The sequence below is a fragment of the Polypterus senegalus genome, chromosome 8, assembly GCF_016835505.1.
Source record: "Polypterus senegalus isolate Bchr_013 chromosome 8, ASM1683550v1, whole genome shotgun sequence".
NCBI classification, from domain to species: Eukaryota; Metazoa; Chordata; class Cladistia; order Polypteriformes; family Polypteridae; genus Polypterus; species Polypterus senegalus.
Window position 1 is genome coordinate 122,081,689 of NC_053161.1, and position 22,121 is coordinate 122,103,809.

Consider the following 22,121-nt stretch of genomic DNA (forward strand, 5'->3'; position numbering starts at 1 on the left):
GCTTCACCACCATGGTACTGTATGATATCAGAAAAACTAATGAAGCTGAACCAATTTGCTGGTCATTCTCATAACTATCTCTCCCTTCACTCTTGATCAAGAGCCCCTCCCCAAATTTTAAAATTCCTATACTTGGGACAATTACTCATCGCTTACTCCAAGAGAACAAGCCGTTTTGTTCAGGAGAGGATTATGATCTAACATTATAAAGGACAGGTTTTCTGCATTACTCCACAACCTTGGAGATTAGAGTTTGACCTACAAACAAAACAGATGCAGTTTTTAGAGTCTCAAACTTAACACTATCCATTACTCATTGTTTGTGAAAATCATGAATAAGAGCAGAGAGACAAAATTTTCCTCACTTGGAATAGATGTAAGTTAATGGCAAGTACTGTATGCAAGAACGACCCTCAGCTTTGCGAATGCAGGCACTTAATGGCATACATTCACCATCTTGGATTGCAATATTTTTAAAGCACCTACCACAAGATACTATAGCATATGTAGCAATAAGCTTTTGTTATTTTTTTAAATCTACAAACCACCCAAATGCAGGACTGGCAAATTTCAATATTCCTCAGATCAAGTGACACAGTATAAAGTCGAGCATTAGCCTTTTATCCAATGTACTCATCATCCTTGTGAAACAATGATCATTATCGACACTCCATAAATCCCAAAGAAATCTAACAATTAACAATTTAGGTTCATATCAGACAAGTGTTTTTTCCCAAGCATGCCCTTTCAGCTATCCCCTTATTCCCCATATGGATATTGAAGACTTCTAGTAGGACTCCTGAGTCAGGAGATGACATGTTTGTGAACCAATTTCAATGAATTTAAAAAGTTTAAATATTCTGAATAATTGTCAAGTATGTATAAGGAAAAAAAGAAAGTTTTCATCTCTGCAACTTGAAATCATCCACTGGAACAAACTGCTTGGGGACATTCTAGAGTAGGAGAGAGCTTATCAATGACGGAGAAGTCTGTTCCAGAGCCAGTGCTGTACATAGAGATAACACTGACTGCATCTAACACTTACTTTTCAACTTCCTACAAGAGGTCTGGCTCTCTCACTTTAGGGAGGTTACATTACATGTTCCATGAATCAGCCTCCATCGTTGGACTGAAATTCCAATCAGCATTTTAGACAGTAGTACTTTATGAACCTTCGGAGTTGAATTTGATGGTACTTTGGAGAAATTATGAAAATAGGATTGATAAGCTTTGTTCAGATGAATAACTTGTAGCCATCAAAATTTTTTAATGAACCTAAACTTTAACCTTCTGGGTAAACACACATAATAGCATTTCACAGGTTTTTTGGACTAAAGCTAGCAAGCGGCCATGGGTTACTGGGCTACCAGGCACTAATCTGTCAAGGAATTGTATTTTAATATCCCTGCTCCTTTTTGGCTCATTTAAGAATATCATGAGTGTCATTAGTGATTTTTTTTTCTTTGTCTGACTATTCCCCTTACACTATTGTGTCATTACTGACACCAGACCAAATTAATGGCATGCATCTTGGATCGCTATACTTTTAAAATACCTACCAGTTTTCTTAAAGCACATAACTTTGAAATGATGGTCAAAACCATTGAACTCCAATTCAGACACAGGGAGGACAAGCAAACTCATTAGGCTTTAGAAGCAAGTCTAAAGAAGCTGTAGGACAACAGTACTTACCTTGTTGCTGCCAAGATAACAAGTAGACATCCATGAAGGTCTGATGTGCTACCAATCCTTACTGTCCAGTGCTTTGACTCCATATTGAGCACATGGCTTAAAGAATACAGGCTGTGTGTTACATGTGTGCATGGTAAATGGCCTCTTAGTGTAACTCTAAACAAAAATCTCATTAAAAAACCAAGTATCTTTACAAGTAACTTAACTCATTTTAAGGATATTATATACTGTTCAATAAAATTAATGGCACACTTTTTAATCAGAATATAGCATCATGTCAAAGAACCTTCTGGGATATTGATCAGGTCAGTTAAGTAGCAGAGGGATTTGTTAATCAGTTACAGCTGCTTTAGTATTAATGAAATTAACAACAGATGCACTAGAGCAGTGATGGCGAACCTTTTAGAAACCGAGTGCCCAAACTGCAACCCAAAATCCACTTATTTATTGCAAAGTGCCAACATGGCAATTTAACCTGAATACCACCTAAAACTGAACACCAGCAAAACCAAAGGAGCTGGTGGTGGATTTTAGGATGCCCAGGCCCCTCATGGACCCCGTGATCATCAGAGGTGACTGTGCAGAGGGTGCAGACCTATAAATACCTGGGAGTGCAGCTGGATGATAAATTGGACTGGACTGCCAATACTGATGGTCTGTGTAAGAGAGGACAGAGCCGACTATACTTCCTTAGAAGGCTGGCATCCTTCAACATCTGCAATAAGATGCTGCAGATGTTCTATCAGACAGTTGTGGCGAGCGCCCTCTTCTACATGGTGGTGTGCTGGGAGGCAGCATAAAGAAGAGGAACACCTTTCGCCTGGACAAACTGGTGAGGAAGGCAGGCTCTATTGTAGGCACAGAGCTGGACAGTTTGACATCCGTGGCAGAGCGACGGGCACTGAGCAGGCTCCTGTCAATCATGGAGAATCCACTGCATCCACTGAACAGGATCATCTCCAGACAGAGGAGCAGCTTCAGCGACAGACTGCTGTCACCTTCCTGCTCCACTGACAGACTAAGGAGACCCCACACTATGCGACTCTTCAATTCCACCCTGGTGGGGTAAACGTTAACATTATACAAAGTTATTGTCTGTTATACCTGCCTCACACTCTCCACCTTGCATTTTTTAACTTGCACTACATTGTTATCACTCTAATTTAATATTGTTATTTATCAGTATGCTGCTGCTGTTGGAGTATATGAATTTCCCCTTGGGATTAATAAAGTATCTATCTATCTATCTACTGAGCTTTTTGTTTAGAAAAGCAACTCATACATTAACATCTTTTGTCTTAAAATAAAACATAACAGAGCTTTCAATGATACGAACAACTTTTTGTTGAAAGGTAAAAGTTTGCATTTGGCGTGCTTTTGAAAAATGAATGTGATTTTTGCTGTTGTATGCATGCTGATAATTTGCCTAACCTTGGCTCATACTTTGTAAGTTTGAGAGCAACACATGGAGCACTAAGGTCATCTGTTAGTTTGTTTCTGGTGTCAGATTTGATTTAATTCAAAGCTGAAAACAGCTGCTCACAAGCATAAGATGTTCCAAACAAAGTAAGGAAAGCAATCCTTTCAAGTGCCTTCATTGACTTAAAATTATTTAGCAGAGAATTCCACACTTTAAGGATTTCATTTTCAGAACTAACTGTGCTGTCCTTTGTCATCCCTTCTATCTTCTGAAGTGTTTCCCGCAGGTCTTCCCCATTAACCTCCGTTCCTGTTTCCGTGTCCCCCAACTCTCTCTCTCTTTTCCCCTTTCCATCCGCCTCGTGCTTCTCTTCTATATTACGGGGTCGTGGATCAGATGTGGCGATTAGCAGCTCCCGGAAACAATTACAGATCCGGACGACGCCTCACCTGTGCACTTAAGCGAGGATCGCCCGCATCACAAAGCTCCCGGGAACCGCTCCGGCCACATTACCATAACCTCTAAGCGAGTGCGGTGATTATCTATTAAAACGGTCCTTTTCAATTTTGAGCTGTGGACCCGCTATACCACATCCCCTCCAACCCCACCACGGGAATCACAGACTCAAAAGGCTGCAGTCCGTGCCACACCCTCACGCCGCATGTCAGCCTCCCGCCTTACCCCAGACAGGAGAGGGAGGAAGCGCTCCCATTGGGTTGCTGGGCAGAGGGGCGGGTGATGTGAGAAAAGTCTTCTGGCGCGCGTGAGAGGGGGAGCTGGGAGGGGAGCAGCCCGGTCTCGCATCCCTCTGGCTTTATAGTAACGAACTCTGTGCTGGGGCGACGGGCGCGCGTTCCCACAAACAGGGCTCTGAGTGCCCCATTTGGCACGCGTGCCATATGTTCGCCACCACTGCACTAGAGGGACAACAATGAGACGACCCCAAAAACAGGAATGATTTAACAGGTGTAGGCCTCAGACATTTTTCCCTCCTCATCTTTTCTGTTTTTTCACTAGTTTTGCATTTAGCTACGGTCAGTGTCACTACTGGTAGCATGAGATGATTCCTGGACCCTACAGAGGTTGCACAGGTAGTTCAACTTCTCCAGGATAGCACATCAATATGTGCCATTGCCAGGAGGTTTGCTGTGTCTCTGAGCACAGTCTCAAGGGCATGGAGGGGATTCCAGGAGACAGGCAGTTACTCTAGGAGAGCTGGACAGGGCTGTAGAAGGTCCTTAACACATCAGCAGGACCGGTAACTGCTCATTTCGACAAGGAGGAACAGGATGAGCACTGCGAGAGCCCTACAAAATGACCTCCAGCAGACCACTGGTGTGAATGTCTCTGACCAAACAATCAGAAACAAACTTCATGAGGGTGGCCTGAGGACTCAACATCCTCTAGTGGGCCCTGCGGTCACTGCCCTGAACCGTAGAGCTCGATTGGCATTTGCCATAGAATACCAGACTTGGCAGGTCCACCACTGGCACCTTGTGCTATTCACAGATGAGAACAGGTTCATCCTGAGCACATGTGACAGACATGAAAGGGTATGGAGAAGTCATGGAGAATGTTATGCTGCCTGTAACATCGTTCAGCATGACCGGTTTGGTGGTGGGTCAGTGATGGTCTGGGGAGGCATATCCATGGAGGGATGCACAGACCTATACAGGCTAGACACCTTGACTGGCATTAGGTCATTTTCATAATGTTCCTTTATTTTTATTTTTTTTTGAGCAGTTTATTTTAGAGAATTAATAACAACCAAGGGAAAAGCAAAAATAAAAAAAAAAGTTCATAACTTTGATCCTGGAAAAAAATTCTGCAGGAATATCAAATATAAAATCACATTCTTAGTGAGCATCATTTTAGAAAACAAAGGTCTGTTATTTAATTTCTGTGTTGAGTGTGCAGCCGTTCATTTTCTGAACTTGCTTTAGGATCATCCCAGGAACAATGTGGTCTATAATGCTTATTTATTTGCAAGGATCATTTTAGATATAACAGTTCCATAATTATAAAAGATTTAGTTTCCATCCATTATCCAACCCGCTATATCCTAACACAGGGTCAGCTGGAGCCAATCCCAGCCAACACAGGACACAAGGCAGGAACAAATCCCTGGCAGGGTGCCAGTCCACCACTGGGCACACACACACGGCAAGCACACACTAGGGACAATTTAGGATCACCAATGCACCTAACCTGCATGTCTTTGGACTGTGGGAGGAAACCCACGCAGACATGGGGAGAACATGCAAACTCCACGCAGGGAGGTCTCAGGAAGCAAACCCAGGTCTCCTTACAGCGAGGCAGCAGCGCTACCACTGTGCCACCGTGCCACCCCAATTTAATTTCCTTTAAACTTAAATTCAAAGAATACAAATTTACCTAAGCTGAATCATACAGTATATCTCATTTGGTCTCTTATTGAGCACACATTTTTACAGAAAACATCACAGTTGTTGTTCTCTGTGTGTAAACTGAAATTACAATTGAATGTCCTGCGAGGAGGCCACTTCCAAATCCTGTTTCTGCCGATGTACATATCCGTAGTGTAGGTTGAACGGCTATATCGTATGTGTTTTCAGTCATTTAGTGTGGGCGGAGATCATTTTCATTTAAAAATGCCATTTTTTAAAATTAAAACCTAAATTTGTCGACATACCCATAAAGACCTAGATTTTGTCTAGAGACACTAGGTTAGAACCTCCACCTGGTAGCTCCAAATGTCATTGCATTGCAAGAAGTAATATGCTAGATCGGTATTCTTCAAGTTGATGCTACTTCTTCACAATCATGGTATTAATTGACCACCTAATTTTGAGTTGTACAATGAATAATTTTTTATAACTTTAAAAAATGTTTGTTTGCTCTTTCAGCTTACAAAAGGGCTTAAGTGTATACAAGTCCATAGCATAAATAAAAAAGCCTGAAAACTTACCTTATACATGCACTTCAATTTAAGAAAATCTGCCTTCCGCGTTTATGAGGCACTCTTGTGACAGCAAAAGGAAACTAAACTTATTTTATCACTAATTCTTGGAACAAATTTTCTTGAGTTAAGAATACATTTCCTGTTTTCTGGTCTGGTCACAGTCTCCATGATGGATAGAGTTATGACAACCCAAAAGCTCTCAGTGCGATGCTATATTCTGCTTATAGTTATAGTTTTGCTCTTGCAATTCTGTTTCTGAAACAGTTATGTTCTGCCTTGACTTGTAAGATCAGACAGATGCTGCTCCAACAATATAATAGCGCATTGGTGCTGCTCAAATGACTAAAATGTGCATGTTCTTTCGATTTGTGATAAACTGGTGCTCAATGCAAGGATTGTTCCTTCTTTGTGTTCAGTACTTATTGGCATAGGAATGGTTGCCTTGCAAAACTGCCCTGGATAAGTGGGCTAGGAAGGTGGAAGTATTATTATTCTAATTATTATTGTGCCTATAGTACAGAAAATATATGACTAGATTAATCTTCTTCTTAGTATTTGTCTCACATTGATGCAGGGTCTGCTTTTCATTATGTTGTTTTCCACTTGTTCTGATCTAGGGCATCTTTGTGTGGCAGATTTGACTTTGTGCATATAATCCCCCAGTCGATCGGGCTAGTGTATCTTGGGGTGCTTGTGTGTCCACTTTTCCTATTGGTCGAGGTACAAAGATGTGCTTGTCACTGACTGATTGTTGCTGTGGATAAAGTGGCCATAACATCTGAGGCACATGACTCTATTTGAACAGTTTAATGGTTGGAAAATATTGAGATCAGCAACTAATAATAATAGTAATATTTGGCAGCAAGGTGCCACAGTGGTAGTGCCTCATTCTTGCAGTAATGGAGACTGGGATTCAAATATGCTTGGAGCTTTCATGTTTTCTCCATATACTCCAGCTTCCACCCACAGTTCAAACTCATGGAAGTTAGGTGGATTGACATTGCTAAAGTGGCCAATGTGTGTGCCTGTTCGCCCTACAATGGACAGGGACCCCACTGAGGACTTGTTCCTGCTTTGTGTCTGATGCTTGCTGTTGTAGGTTCCCACTGTCCTGTGATCCTGCTCTTGATAAGAGGGTAAGGAAGATGCATGGAAGGATGGATGAATGGATACCTATCTGTTTAGTTTTTGTCACCTTATTACATACTAAGTGACTGCTTAATATTCTCTCTCACTGAAGCACACGCCTGCATTATCAGTCTAGCGGCAGTAGGCATTCCTTGGTACATAAAGAAATAACATTTCGTATAGTGTAAGAATAAAAGGGATCGTAAGCGTGCTTTTTCAGTTATTATTTCATAGTTGTTTACAGATCAGAGACACCAATTCACATCTGCGCATCAACATTCAATAATGTCAATAACAGGCACTTGGCAAAGACTTTCTGGTGTGAATCCATGCGCAATAAGACAACTGGGGTAGTTGCCGACATGAAGTGTGCAGCTGGTCCTTTTAGAATGGTTCAATCTCACAAAAATGATTTACATTTTTAACCTTCTTAAAACATGTATACACGATTTTGTGATGTGTGTAACCTCAAGACAATGATCGATACTTGATAATATTTTTGGCTTGAAAAATGAATGTATTCAGTAAGTTTTAAGGGTTTTTCATTCACCTATTGATTTATGTAACAATAAGTACTATTGGCGCAGTGGTAGCGCTGCTGCCTCGCAGTTAGGAGATCCGGGTTCACTTCCTGGGTCCTCCCTGCGTGGAGTTTGCATGTTCTCCCCGTGTCTGCGTGGGTTTCCTCCCACAGTCCAAAGACATGCAGGTTAGGTGGATTGGATATTCTAAATTGGCCCGTGTGTGTGTGTCCTGCGGTGGGTTGGCACCCTGCCTTGGATTGGTTCCTGTGTTGGCTGGGGTTGGCTTCAGCGTGGCCCTGTGTTCGGATTCAGCGGGTTGAAAAATGGATGGATGGAAGTACTATTATAAGCTGCAAGAACACAGAAGGTATTTATAAAAAATGCTTCCCTTTAGAATGCAATATTATATGGCTAATTAATTTATACCATGATTGTGAAGAAATAACTTCCTTTAAAGAGGCAGGGATTTGTTGCACTTAATCAGCTGCCTGCATTTTAGGAACAGCACGATTCCACACAAATAAATAAATGAAATGAATAAATCAATAAATCTGGAACAATGCGCCTCTTAGCATCCTGGAGGAACATTTGGTTTCCTTCTGAGTGGCTAATTATACAGACCTGGGCTGGAGCTCCTATCTAGTAGATATCGGGGAACCCATAATGACACACACGATTCATCACTTCCTTGCAAGCTGTCCTTGTTCTGTAGTGTTCCTGTCACCTGAAGTACTTGGTCTGCCCTATCATCAGCTTACAAGATTTACAAAGGGAAAACTTAAACCTTAATGTAATGAAATTATTAAAAAAGAGGCTAACATGCCTATCTTGTTATATTTGTCTGCCTCGAATTTCCAAAAAGTATCTGTTTTTTTCCTGATGTATATTAAATAATTCAACTGCATATAATATGATTTTAAAAACTTTCTAATTACCATTTTATTAAACTAGCATTATCATTTTTATGATGCTTCAAGTTTTTTCTGACTGTCTAAATCAAATTGCTGTAAGAGGGAGCCTACTAACAAGGAGTCAGTGAGGAAAACAAAATCAACGACACATTTTTACCAAACTATGTTTAATCAAACTCTTCCCTTTTCTCTGATTAGGGATAGTTTTGTATATAAAGCATAAAGCAAGAAAAGTGCACACATCACAGTCATCACTGTCGTATGAAGAAAAAAAAGTCTGTAATTGTCACCCGTAATTTCTTTCTTCTATAGTTTAGTTTTGTCAGATCACTGCAATCAAAACATCAGAGCAGAACTTAAAGATACACATCCCATGGGTTTCCAGCAAAATCCCAAGGCAAAGCTCACTTAATACGGTTGCCTTTGGAAACCTCCACTGGAAAAATGATGGGACTAAAAGCAACAGAGATAAACCCAAAGGATTCATTGCTGCAGAAGATTACTAAATGCAGATTGTGGTCCAGACAAAAAATGACAAGTATTCCATATGATTCTCCAGCTTTGTCTAAAGTAAATGCATGGTAATGAAATTGATAGAAAAAAAAGTATAATTGCATCTGATTTTGTCATGCCGCAAAAATAGTAGCAGATTATTAATAAATTAACTGTCAGACATCAGCAAATCATACAGTGTAATACAATTGTTTACAGCATGTATTCTACGAATCATTTCAGTCTGTGCTATTCTTATAATAAGCTTGATTATTCTGTGACAAGGAACACATTAATTTGAAACTGAAATTTCAAAGGCACTTTTACACGGTAGAAGCAAGAGGTGTGAAAATAACCTTTCACTGATACGGCATATTGTGCCAATATCTTCTATCAGTCCTGCCAGTTCTCAGCCACTTTGACTGTAGCATTTATAGATTTTGCTTTTCTGCCCTTAACTCTGTATTCATACGGTAGGTGGCCTCTGCTTTGACTTAACATAATGGCTGATTACTGAATTGGTTTGAAAAACTCATTGAGAACCCACCCTTAGATTGGCAAATTAGAATGTGTTAGCTGTGAACAAAGGTTGGCTGATTCTCATATTATCAGTGCCTGCTTGTTGAACAAGATAGCTTTTTAGTTTAAAGTGCTTAAATGGGACTCAAAATGCATGCACACACCATTCCAATTGAGGCTTTATCTGCTTTCTGCTTCCCACAGTATTTATTCTTTTAGACAGAACTATCTTGTCTTCTGCTAATTGGAGATTACAAAGGTAATTTTCAACCCACTGTGTTAAAGGAGAACCAGTTCTAGTAGGAGTTGAGGCTGCCATCACAGAAGGTCGGAAGACCTCATTTATTATGTGTTTGGAGAGACTGAGAAAATGAAGAATAAAACACAGATTCTGGTCTTAAAGGATGTAGTTACATTGCACTTTTTAGATGAGTTTACCATGGCAGCTATCACATAGGCAGAATAATGTTGTTGAGAATAAATGTTTCTGGGTAGCGCAGTGGTAGCACTGCTGCCTTGCAGTAAGGAGACAAGGACTTTCAACCCAGGTACTCCCTGCGTGGATTTTGCATGTTTTCCCTGTGTCTGTATGGGTTTTTTCTGGATGCTGAAATTTCCTCCCACATTTCAAAGACATGATGATCGGGTGAACTAGTAAAGCTAAATTGTCCCTGATGTATGGGTGTGTGTTTGCCCTGCAATGGACTGACTCCCTATCCAGGATTTGTTCCTGCCTTGTGCCTTATGCCAGCTGGGATAGGGTCCAGCAACCCCTGTGACTGGGGTAAGAAATTGACATGACATGACTAAATGCTTCTCCATAAAATATCACTGATAAATGAGGCTAATTCATGCATAACCTATTACAAGTGTCCATAATCCAGTTTTAAGAAGGGTCAGCCAATAACATCAGGCATAAAAACAGGCTTTTCTGGACAGCATTCCAGTCTGTTTCTGGGCACATCTATGTTCTGACCCACCATCAGGCTAAATTATTCAAATTTGCAAATCTTTAAGATGTGAGAGAAATCCAGAGCAAAAACCTCACAGGACTGCCAGCAACCAGAGTCTACAGTTTGCTGGAACAGCTAGCACTGGCAGACCACCACCACACCACCCTCTTGCATCATCCATTATGTTTAATTTGGACATGACTGATTTTGAAATTCTGTAAACTTTTAATAACTTTACTCAAACACATAATGGCAAAAATAAATTTCTGACACAGGCCTTGAAATCTGCTGGTTCTGTATTGATACAACTAAAATTTCAAGGGTTACAAAAAGCTGTGGAAGCAACAGAAGCAGCAGGGGCTCAGATGAACAACTTAATCTCTGAGGGCTTGCCCGTTTGTGCTCTTGGAAAGTGTCCAGGTAACTTGACGAGACCCCTGAGATGCTTAGGCTTAAGACAGGATAAAAAAAAACCAACAACTGGGAGTCAACAGAGTGATTTTCAGTCTAGACGGCTGCTTTACACATTGCTTTACTGCTGGATGAATGGAGTATACTGGTACTATTATTTGCAATCTTTATGCAATGTGAGAAAAATAGAAAATATTGATTAAGTGCATTTAATTACAAAGTGAACAGTCAATAAAACAAATTAGGCATCCAAACGTGAAATGAGCCTGTCACTGTAAACAATGAGCGATTTTCAAGAATCGTCTAAAATGAAAAAATAAATAATCGTGTAAGCTTTTATGTTTATAAGCTTTTTCAGTCTCTTCCTGTCCTTTGAGATTTCACATAAAATTCTGGTTAAGAATGAAGTGACAACCCAGATAAATTTAAAATTATCTTAGCCTTTTGACCAATTATATAATGAAGCATACTTCAGGCTTCTGAATCTATTTTTCTATTTCAAAGGTTAATTGCTGTTATACCTTGCAAAATTTTGAACATATGCACACACAGAGACACGTATGCACACAAGAAATACTCAACAAAGCAACAAAATAGATCAAAAAAACTAACTGGAATATGTTGACTTCATGGTTACATGCTTGCATTTTGGGAAGTCTACAGAGCTGCATCTGAGGTCACAGCAACCTCTACTCTGTCACATTATGCTGTGCAGCCCAGCTGGTTCTTGATACCGCAGTGAATCCCTATGGTTTTCAAGGAGATTTGTGCAAGAATGAAATTACTCTAGTGAAGTTTGCATGAACTCACACTGTAAAACTTCTTTTAATTTCTTCTTACAGTTTGTGGAGACCAGGGCTGCTCAGAGCCGCCCCTACCCGACACAGACAAGTAGAGATACAAGCTTTTACCACAGAACACTCATTTTATTAATCTTCACCTTGGGAACCTTTCCACTCCATTCCCAATATAACAGCACAGTTCTAGAGTACCAAACACTACAAGGTTGTCTTATTCTTCTTCTAACTTTCCTTTTCTTTCCTCTTTTCTGCCACCACTCCCTCTCTGGTAAGCTGCGCCTTCTTCTTCCCGACTCTCGCCCCTGTTTAGCAGTGGCTGGCTCCTTTTAAACACATTCTGGGAGTTTTCATCAACATTACCTAGAATCATGCCCAGGTGTAATGGAAATCCGTTGCCAGACTCTGCAACTTCCCCTGCTGGACCCCATGGGCACTAACAGGGCTGCATGAAAGTCTCACTCTCAGTCTGCGCTGGAAAAACCTGTGGTGATACAGCTGCCCAGGAGAGCAGTCCTCCATTATCCCAGGGGAGGTAATTTTTCGCAGGTGCTCTCTCTCCCCTGGTCCTTCCATCACGCTGGCGTCCCAACTGTGAATACCCGTCACAAGTTTTTGTGTAAATGTCTTCTTCTTCTTTTGGCTGCTCCCGTTAGGAGTTGTCACAGCAGATCATCTTCTTCCATATATTTCTGTCCTCTGCATCTTGTTCTGTTACACCCATCACCTGCATGTCCTTTCTCACCACATCCATAAACCTTCACTTAAGCCTCCCTCTTTTCCTCTTCCCTGGCAGCTTTATCCTTAACATCCTTCTCCCAATATACTCAGTATCTCTCCTCTGCACATGTCCAAACCAGCACAATCTCGCCTCTCTGACTGTCTCTCAACCGTCCAACTTAAGATAACCCTCTAATGTACTCATTTCTAATCCTATCCATCCTCGTCACACTCAGTGTAAATCTTAGCATCTTTAACTCTGCCACCTCCAGCTCTGTCTCCTGCTTTCTGGTCAGTGCCACCATCTCCAACCAATATGACATAGCTGTTCTCACTACTGTCCTGTGGACCTTCCTTTTCACTCTTGCTGATATTTGTCTGTCTCAAATCACTCCTGACCCTCTTCTCCACCCATTCCACCCTGCCAGCACTCTCTTTTTCACCTCTCTTTCACAAACCCCATTACTCTGTACTGATGATCCCAAGTATTTAAACTCATCCACCCTCGCCAACTCTACTCCCTGCATTCTCACAATTCCACTGACCTCACTCTCATTTACACACATGTATTCTGTCTTGTCCTGCTTACCTTTTTTACTTGAAATCTTTCAGGTGTGTTTGAAATGCTTCAGTGCCTATCAAAATATCATACACAGACATTTTATGTACACATCACCTTATATATTTTACTGTTTTGCTGTGGTTATTACTGTAACCTGAAAGCTCCAGGAGACTGAGTTTCAATCTTAGCCTAGTCACTGACTGTGTGCAGCATGCATGCTCTCCCCATGTCAACACAGGATTTTCTCTAAATGTTCTGGCTGTCATCTCAAACACAAGTGCATTAGGTTACATGCTAACTTGAAATGGATTTGGACTTAACCAGTTAAGTTAGGTTCTTAGAACATGGATAGGGTGCCAGAAGCACCAACTTATGTCCTTACTCAAGATGAAGAATGGAAATGAACTGTCTTAACCATCAAACCAGAAGAGAATACCATCAGCTCAAGTGACCATTGGGCTGTGTGGTTGTCTTTTCTCCACAGAAAGCAAATTCTACTTGAATTTAACTTGCTACAACAGTGAATATGCACCAGTGTGTCCTGCAATGGACTGGTGATCCATCCATACTGGTTCCTGCTTTTTGCCAAGTGCAGTCAGGAGAGACTTTGACCCACCCTTGATCCTAATTGTATTAAACATGCTCAAAAATATTTTATAGTACAAACACACAGAGGCGCCTCACAGTAAACTAGGGTAATTGTGGAGGAAAACATCATGAGAATGTTTTAATTAAAATTCACTCTCATTTATTCAATAATGGTTAGTGAGGTTGTGCAAAATGAATTATTTAACCTATTATTAAAATGTTTTTAACAACACTCAATTTTGTCTTGTTAAGCTATTTTTTTCCAATTTTTCATCATGCTTAGTGAAAATTTATTTTCTAGAAATATTGCTTTTTGTAGCATGTGAAAATGTCTTTATGCTGGCTGCTTCAAGCCTGTTTCATTCTGAGGAGACAGCCCTGTTGGCCCTCCATTGTGTGTGTGTTTATGTGTAACCTGAACTTTCCAATTTAGAGATGGATCTTGAAGGCTAGAGTCCGCTATTCTTGCCATTAAAATGAAGGATGCTTTTTTTTCTGAAGTTTGTACTTACAGTTCTGCCATTTTCTAATCAAGGCTTTGCAGTATAAGCAAGAAGACATATGATAAGCCTAGTACTATTTGTTTCATTAAATGTAGCCGCAGTAATATGAAAAAAATCTAGAGTGGTCTCCCTTAGACTATCTCATATACTTAGATATGGGATGGATATTTGAGAAATAAACTGCAAGACAATTATTATACTTTTATATTATGTACTGTGGTCCACCCAGGCTGGCACTGCCACCTGAACCTGACACAGACAAGTGTGGGGCACAAGTTCAAGACACACATTAGTTTTTTATTTTCTTTTATACCTTGTGAGCAATGCCTTCCCCGTTCCCACAGTTCAGCACAAGCATAGCACCCAAACAGTTCTCTTTCTTTTCTTTATCTCCTTTCTCCTCCACTCCTCGGGTCAAGCTTCATCCTCCTCCTTCCGACTCTGGCTCCGTGAGTGGTGGCTACTTTTATAGGGCTCCAGGTGCTTGATGACTCATTTCCGGCAGCACTTCCAGATGTGGCGGAAGAACTGCCCATAAGGGCTCAGCAGCTCCTGCTGCAGCACCCCCTGGCAGCGCCTGAGGATCCCAACAGGGCTGCACCAAACTCCAACTCCCATGAAGCCCTGTGGGAGTCCAAGGCACTGCTGAAACTCAAGGGGGTTGCCATCTAGTGTCCCGAAGGAGGTAATGCTTTGGCCACGCTTGCTCCCCCTGTCCTCCCAGTGTGTCCCAGCCAGGCAAAGGCCCCAGCCGCAGGCTACAGTAAATGAAATGACCATCAACAACAAATCAAATCAAATTAATAATATATTGAACAATTATTATGAAAGTAAAGTTAAATAAATCGGACTGAATAAAAGGTAAAGTACCACTTCTAGTTAACAGAAAAAGCCGAACAGTTGAAAGAAATCTACATTTTGTATCTATTACTTGTATGCAAAATTTGGTTGACCTAAGTCAAAGTGTACTCAAGTTATCTTGTTTACAAACAAACATACACACACAGAGACAGACACACAGACATAATTCCAAAAATGGTATTTTCAGACTCCGGGAGGTCCAAAACGTCAGGATTCATCAAAATCTTGAAATGGAGTATTTGGAGGATTCCAATACTTTCCCTATACTTCGTAATACAAAAAGGTCAGGGAGGTCTAAAACGAAGTGTGGTCGAAATTTAACATCTTATTAAAGAAAGAAACATCCTCTAACAGGGAAATTCAGTAATCAGACAGGAGAAAAGTTGTTCATTGTATCTTTTAATTACTCCTTAGCAAAATGCTTTGGAGGGAGCATTCTTTAAAAGCAGTCCGTTACAGGATGGTCAGAATGATCAGAATGGTCTGAGAAACGAAGAACAGAGATTCATTTTATAAACTGTTCAATTTACATACAGTGTCAATCAGTGTATACATTTTACTCTAGTTGGTTCTTTGGTTTACACCCAAATGATTTATAAAAAATAAAAGTCTATTATATCATATTCTGGTTCTTTTTTTTAATACCTTTTGAGATGAGCTACCACCCATGAAATTTCTGTGCATATAACAACTGTCCATTCTCATTGTTTATAGGACATCTGCTGATTTCTGTTATCTCTTAGTCATCATTCAGTACATTTTGTATATTATTACATCAACCTTTCTTCTGGTACATTCTTTATTTCTTGACCATCTCAGTATTTTTCCTAAACCAATTCTTATATTTCAGTGTACATTTTGTTGTTCACTTGATCTTTATCTTGTTTCCGACATTTATTAACCTTTTATGCTATTTCTTAAAAATGAATGCTACATTACCCTAAAATTATTCTTCCACAGTAGAGATTCATCAGAATCTCTTTTGATTATTATTACTGTGACCAGAATGGGTATGAGTGTCATTTTGATCTTTATTCACTGCTGAGAAGGACTGCTAGACAATTTGATAAACACTTAAGGCTGTCTTACTTGTGCTCCTACTTTATGCAAAACAATCCAGCAGTATGAAGCCTTTCTTACAAAGAAGCACAGACTGCTGCTGCAGAAAGAACAGGAAAATTAAAATAGTGGTATTAATTGTTTGCTGGTTTTGAACTGTTTATCAAATACATGATTACATGGTGGTTAGCGCTGCCACTGTACAGCCTTAGGGTCTTGTACTCAAGTCATGCAGTGGATGTAGTCTGCATACTCTTTTCATCTATTGTCCTTTTTCACCTTAAAGACATTTGATTCTAAACGTGAGGTGTTGCCATTTCAATTTAGGTAGTTCATAGCCAATATATTTTACTGAGCCGCAGACTATTTTATTAGATGATGGCAATTTCAGAGCATTGACATGATTCCAGTCGAAGAGAGATCAGGCGCCAACATTTTAGATTTTTAGTGATGTGAAAGGTGCATGAACTTTTTATCCTTTGCTAGGCAGTAGTCAGTAGCGAAAGAAGGTAGTTAGGTAAGTTAATGTATACGTTAGAGAAGTATGAATACATAAAGGAAAATTCTGACATGGCACCACCTGAATTTCCATGTGAAAAACACCACTGTTATTACCTCCAGTACTCAGGAACACATTTACCATTCTATGGATGCTCTCCATAGGTTCCCAAATAAGACAAGTTCAATAGTTTATGAACACATCACATTTAACAGGGCCGATGGATCTTTTATTTATACATCATATCATTTGCGTACAAGAAAGTTTCTTTTGCTTGGAACTTTTTTAAAAGAAGACACCTACTCCTTCAGGGGCCCACATTTCTAAAAATTAACACCTAATTTCATGTCAATATAATGTCCAATAAAGAAAGTAAGCCTGCACAGTTTGTGTGGTTTATGAAGGAATGTTGTCCTACAATATTCTGTGACCATGCTGGGCACATTACAGATTAACTGCAAAGGGATGGAGAGGGTCTTCAGGTTGTGTCATGGTAGCACAGTGGTTACCAAGCAGTACTGCCCCATTACTCCAGAAATATGGGCTTTTATACTGGCCCAGTCATTATTAAAATGTTTCCATCTTCCTTACTTGACTTTTTCTCAATTTAGTTTCACAACTGAGGGTTCTGGTGAAGAACTCACTCTCTGTCCAGAATTGGTTCCTACCTTAGTCCCGATGCTGCTACAATTGTAAAATGGGTTGATTTGGTTCAAAGGTGGATACATGTAATGATAAATGTGAAATAAGTGTATGTTTTTATGTGCTGATCATCAGTAAAAGACAGAGCATGCAGCTTTAACTTATGCATTCCTGGGCTGACCATGTGCATCAAAATGTTCTTTCTTATGCCATGTTCAAATAATGAATATTTGAGGATTACTTGTGTTCTGTTCTGTGTATTGTATTGTATTTATCCCCTTTTTTGACACCCACTGCACTCCCAACCTACCTGGAAAGGGCTCTCTATTTGAGCTGCCTTTCCCAAAGTTTCTTCCACTTAATCCTACTAAGGTTTTTTTTGGGAGTTTTTCCTTGTCTTCTTAGAGAGTCAAGGCTGGGGGGCTGTCAAAAGGCAGGGCCTGTAAAAGCCCATTGAGGCACTTCTTGTGTGATTTTGAGCTATACAAAAATAAATTGTATTATATTAAATTGTAATAAACACTGAATATTCCTGATTGGCTACTTCACAATCTCATATGTATAAATACTAGATTAATCATTGATCAAGTATGCTATAATTTTTGTGAAACTTCAATCGTGTCAAAATACTGCTGTACTAAACATCATGACCACATCATTCCTCACTAGTTTTCTTGCTTTTGAATCCTCTCTCAGAATCCTGCTAGTAACAAATCATCAATGAGACAACTTGGAATCTTCTGACACCAACCTTCCAAAACAGTTAAACATTTGACATACCATTCACATCAAGCCCTTATTCAGGATGCTTATATCCTCTCTCATTTTCTTCTGAAAGTTCAACACATCTGTGAAGCACCTTTCCACGTTTACACTGATCAACAGGACAGTCAGTCAAATTTTATTTTGTACAGTGCCAATCATAGTAGCCAACAGCACAATGCAGTAAATCCTGGAAATACATGATATAACCATCATAAATATTTCATCTTTTGCACTTTGAAACAAATAGATCTTCTTGTTATTTTACTTCTTGAAGAAACATTTTTGTGGATTTTACTACAAGTCACATTTTGTAGGTACCCTCCATTGTTTTTTTACCTATAATGCAAGATAGATTGGAGCATTTACAGTAGTTTAAAATATAAAAGACAAAAATAACTTCATTCACAATTAGTGTGTAACACAAATACTTCAAGTTTTTATCTTGGGAACATGTTTGTGATTTTCAGTTTTATTCTTACAGCACTGATAGTGGAGCTTCATAGCGATCCAACAAATTTTGATATTCTGTTTTTAGTTTTAAAGAATCAAATGTGACATTCCACGTCCCAAGAGCCAGTTCGAGAGGAGTCAGATGAGGTGGCTCGGGCATTTGATCAGGATGCCTCCTGGACGCCTCCCTGGTGAGGTGTTCCGGGCATGTCCAACCGGGAGGAGGCCCCGGGGAAGACCCAGGACACGCCGGAGGGACTATGTCTCCCGGCTGGCCTGGGAACGCCTTGGGATTCTCCCGGAAGAGCTGGAAGAAGTGGCCGGGGAGAGGGAAGTCTGGGCCTCTCTGCTTAAGCTGCTGCCCCCTGCGACCCGACCTCGGATAAGCGGAAGAGGATGGATGGATGGATGGATGGATGGATGGATGAATCAAATGTATAAGCAAAGATGAATATTTTAGTAGAAGTGAGATGCAGTCTGGCAGTAAACTTTTGCAATGTGTCTGAATTGTGTTGCTACCTGGGATCTTGTGAAGACTGCTGTTGAGCTCTCCTGCTGCTTTTCACCTTGTTTTTCATGTATAATTTGTAACAATGTTCGTTTATTTTTTACGTTTACCTTATATTCAATTAATATGACATAACATTCACAAACCTGCTTAATCCAGTTCAGAATTGTGTTTATTTAAGTAAACTGCTTTGGGATTGCATTCACAAGTTTTTGAGGCCAAGCATTCAGTGTTTAAAAATGTTAAATTTTGAAAAGAGGATAACATATAATCTCTTCCCTTTACCAGTTCAAAAAGCCTGAAAAAATGTATTAGAACATTTTTGATACTAAAATCAGAAAAATATAAGATAGGTTTATGATTGTGGTAATTGGATTTCTTTTCATATTGGAATCCCAAAATTAATGTTTTTATCAAAGTCACACAGCTAAATTAACTCTAAACAGTTTATGTTTCAATACTTTGAAGACCATGGGGTGCCCAAAAGATAAAACTCCTGATAAAGCCTTGCAATTGAAGTGTGCTAGCATATTTATTCTAAGCTACTCTGTCGAGATAGTCACCACTTTTAACACTTCACATATGTCTGCTGTCCTGGCCTTTTCTGAAAGGCAGTGCATGTAGCAGTTTCTCAGACATAATTTTTGTTAAGACAGATAAACATTTGTTTCCTTTAAAACTCCCAAGATGGAGTGTTATTGGAAGGGGTGGCTTTTCTATTCCCTTTCTAACCTCCTTGGAGTATTACGTTCCATTAGCTTTGGTATGATCTTCCCTTGACCTGGTCTGTGTGCTTCTGATGTTGTCTTACAAATAGTATATTTATTTATTTTTTGCTTGAAGCAAAATTAATGGCCACAATATAAAAGTAAAATGACTAGTGTTAAATTAACCATTTAAATGTCTATATGAGTCCATTTTAGTCATATACTGTACGCACTTTTAAGTGGCATGTTGACACAGTGACATTGATGATTTCACTGTGCATATTGGCATTAAAACTGAGCTCAGAGAGAGAGAGTGAGAGGTTAGGAGCACATTAAATTAAAAACAGAATCATGAATGAATTACACAGTTTGCACATTTCAAACTGAAGAGCTGTATTCAAACTATGAATGATCACTCCATATATTTAGAAGTTGTTGTCATTAGAATGGTCTCAGTGTTCTTTGCTTGGCAAAACTTGAAGATGAAGAGTGTGGCTGGTGGCTGAGAAGATGGACTGTACTGTAAATCATGTTTCTTTGATTAGTTCTCTCTACTAATTTACTTAGCCATCTTGAGCAAGTCACGTAATCTTTGTTCCAAATGAAGAAAGTTGGAACCTTACATGCACTTTCTAGCCATTATAATCAGAGGAATAATCGATATCAACAGCATGCCTGCTCATTGAAAACATGACAGTGTAATGTTGATAAGACGTTGACCTGGTATCATGAAGTTGCTGTTGTTCCTAGAGTTGTTATTCCTAGACAATCATTCATCTTTATCCAATGATCAAAGTCTTCTGAGTGTGAATGAAAAAAATCTTATTTAAAGGATAAGTTTGGAATTTTTCAAGCCACCATGGAATATAATATACTCATTTGCCCCATAAAATAGTGTTCTAAAGTGAAGCATTTTTGAAACATTTTTAATATTACAAATTTTGAAAAATACCTTGTTCTTGCAGTTTACAGTGGAGTTCCATGGAACAACACATCCATATGTGATGGAAAAATTAATATATACTATGATTTGGACAAATAACTTTGACTTGAAAAATACCAAACTTATTCTTTAAGCTCTTAAGCCCACAAGATTTTTAAATATGTTATTAAATAATGTGAAATGATATGCCCTTGAGCAGTGTGTAGTGGTGTAGTGGTTAGGGCTTTGAACTTCATTTGCTAAGGTTGTGGGTTCAAATCCTGCTACTGACACTGTGTGACCATGAGTGAGTCACTTGACCTGCCTGTACTCCAACTGGGAAACCAAAAGAAATAAAAAAGCTAATTGTACTGTTAATGTTGTTAAGTCGACTTAGATGAATGTGTCAGCCAAATAAGTAAATTGTGTTGAAAGGTGATTGATTAAATATAGAGTGACTGTCCTGGTGCAACAACTCGTTGTGTGTTTTTGGTCTTTGTGCTACAAAGAGGCCATGACTGCATTAGAGAAATCACAGGGAAGGGTGACTGGGCTTATTCTATGACTTTAGGTATGAGCTATGAGGAAATAATAAATATGACTCTTTTTGGTTTATACAGGCTAAAGTTAAAAGGGGACAGAATGCAGGTGTTCAAAATTATGAAGGAAATTAGTAGCTGTTACTTTTAACAGAGCTTTTCATCTTGAATATAGGGGCACAGATCGAGGATGGTAAAGGGTAAATTTACAAAGCCTTTCTTGACAGAAGTATAGATAATTTGGAAGACATTACAAAGTGGTGTTGCATATAATAGTACTTTACAGACCTTTAGACTTTGACTTTATATTTTTTTCAGAATAGGGTCTGATTAGCCACAGTGGGCAGCATTGCCTGTTGTTGTCAAAACTGTGATATTTTTTTTTTCTTATGCGTATATGATATATATACGTCTTGTGATGTAGATTTTCAAGTTGAAAATCTGGTTTAATTTATACATTGCTTTTTCTTAAGTTACAATTTACAATTTGCAAAAGTAGTGTTCACTAATCAGTGCCATAGGTAAATAAAAACCATTTTGTCTATTTTCCCTTGCTTTTATAGTCTCTAACTGTTAAGTATACATTGTGAATCTGTAGATTACCAAATAATTTGTGAATATAGGATACCTACTGGGACATCTTGAGCTTGACTACTTTCATGGAGCTTGATGGCCTGATGATTGCACAGTGATAAATACATCGATTTCTTTGAATTCTTATCCTTAAAGTAAATGTCCACACAGTTAATACTCAGATATTTGTTATTAGTTGGCACCAATCTTGCTAGTTTACTGAATGAAAGTGTAAAACGGTGATGCCTGGGTAGCCCACAGCTGGCACCTGCTTGAACCCAGGTCATTGATAGTTATGAAACCAAAGATGGCTAGTGCAAATGAGGACACATAAACAACAAGATACGGTGCAAAAGTGTCATGTGAAGATTTATTCTAACAAATATGACAGCCATCAAAACTTCAGTGCAATCTTCTTTAATAAGATAAAACCAA

At 39.3% G+C, this 22,121-nt stretch overlaps 1 protein-coding gene across 4 annotated transcripts in view; it reads left to right on the plus strand.

Annotated features, from left to right (window-relative positions):
• Positions 1-22,121, plus strand: part of syt1a (synaptotagmin Ia) — a 1,201,488-nt gene that overhangs the window by 162,616 nt on the left and 1,016,751 nt on the right. The window lies entirely within an intron of this gene.